We start from the raw sequence: 1,840 nt of genomic DNA on the forward strand, positions 1-1,840 counted from the left end.
TATAATATACACAAATAAAAAACAGAAAATAAAATGAATAATATAAGAAATTAATAAGATCTTCCAAATCACCATGGTCTTGTACAGCCTTTTATGTTAATAAACATGCTGAAAAAGAAAGAGGTGTACCTAGATTGGTAATTAATTATAAACCTTTGAATAAAGTTCTTAAATGGATTAGGTATCCTATTCCTAATAAAAAAGATTTATTAGATTGAATTCTTACAAACATTAGAAGGATTTGAATCACATAAATGGTATACAAATATTAATCTTTTAATTGGAAATTCTTATAAAAAGCAATTTGAATTAATCCTATATGAAGGTAATTATATTTTTCTTGATATTTAATAATATCTTCTTGATTTAATAATTTAATAATCATTTCATTTTCCTACATAGAAAGATTTTCTTCAGTAGTTTTAACTGACTGAATAAAACCTAATTCTTCAAAAGTACCTAATTCATATAAAATTTTAGGTTGTATTTTTGGAATTGTCCATTTATTTAATAGATCTAAATTCTTTGGAATTTCATATTCTTCAATTAAGCCATTTTTAACATTATTTTTAGTTTTCTTATGGAAAACTTGAAATAAATTCATGATTATGGAAAGTGTTAAATAACCTTTAGAAGTCAAAGAACAAATATACATGGCTCTGATACCATACAGGGGCTTCACACACCTTTTCCTGATTAAACCACATATTAATCGAGTCATGAGATTTTCAAATCCAACAATAATCTGTAAACAAAATGATACTAGTCCGAGTCAATGACTTAACGGCCTTAAAACACCTTCACATGGCTAACAACGGCCTAATGCACGACTTATGGACATGAATCATTATGTTTTCAGATTATTGAGGTTATCTCAGACTTTGATTAACTCATGATTTAACCAGTATAGTAGCCAGGACTATATATATTTGTCTTCTTCATCTAAAGATTATTTAACACAGAGATTTAGCCTGTCATTTAGGCTAAATACCTCTTAATATATACTAAATATAAAACAAAATAAAGAAAGAATACTTACAACGAAAGAAGAAAAGATTGTATGCTGAAAGCTTTATATATTAAACACTCTAAATATTACAGAGAAAGTTTTTACAAGGGAGAGAGGATGGCTCCAGAACTCTTACCTAAATTAAACTACTAAGGTCTTTTTATAGACCCGGACTTCAAACTAATATCAAATTCAATCTGATATCAGATAAAAGAGAGGTGAATTATTGCACCTCAATAATTACAAGAATACAAAAAACTTTATAAAAGTTGTCATAATTGATGGGGGTCCACCACATTATAAGGGTGGTGCAAAAGTCTTCATCTGGGACCCACTGTCACATGATTATGTCTTTGGTTCCAGAGCATTCTCCAGTCTTCTGAGGCTTCATTATGGAAGTCTTGATTACTGAGAAAATATCATCGATAGATAAATCTTCTTCATTTGGGTCTTGAGATTCACCAGCTAAATATTGAAACCTATTTTCTCCTTCAACAGACATACTTGAAGCAGCAGAATTGGGTCTTGATTGAACTTTTTGATCTAAATATTGATGCAGATCTTTTTGAACTAAATTCAAATATTCTTCAAGAATTTCATTATGAGATAACTCCTTGCCAGTTTTCTTCATTTGATCCATAATTTGTGTCATTGGACTAAGAGAAGAGACTGTCATAAATTGTCCCTGAGCTTCTTTAAATCTTTTCTGCTCTTGATATGAAATAATTTTCTAATGAATATTATTCACTGTATCTTGAGAATTTAGAACCCCATCTTTATCTTTCTTCATCATCTTGGACCAGAATTTTGTAAGATATAATCTTTTCAACA

This window comes from Cynara cardunculus (genome assembly GCF_001531365.2).
Source record: "Cynara cardunculus var. scolymus isolate 2C chromosome LG 13, CcrdV1, whole genome shotgun sequence".
Taxonomy (NCBI): Eukaryota; Viridiplantae; Streptophyta; class Magnoliopsida; order Asterales; family Asteraceae; genus Cynara; species Cynara cardunculus.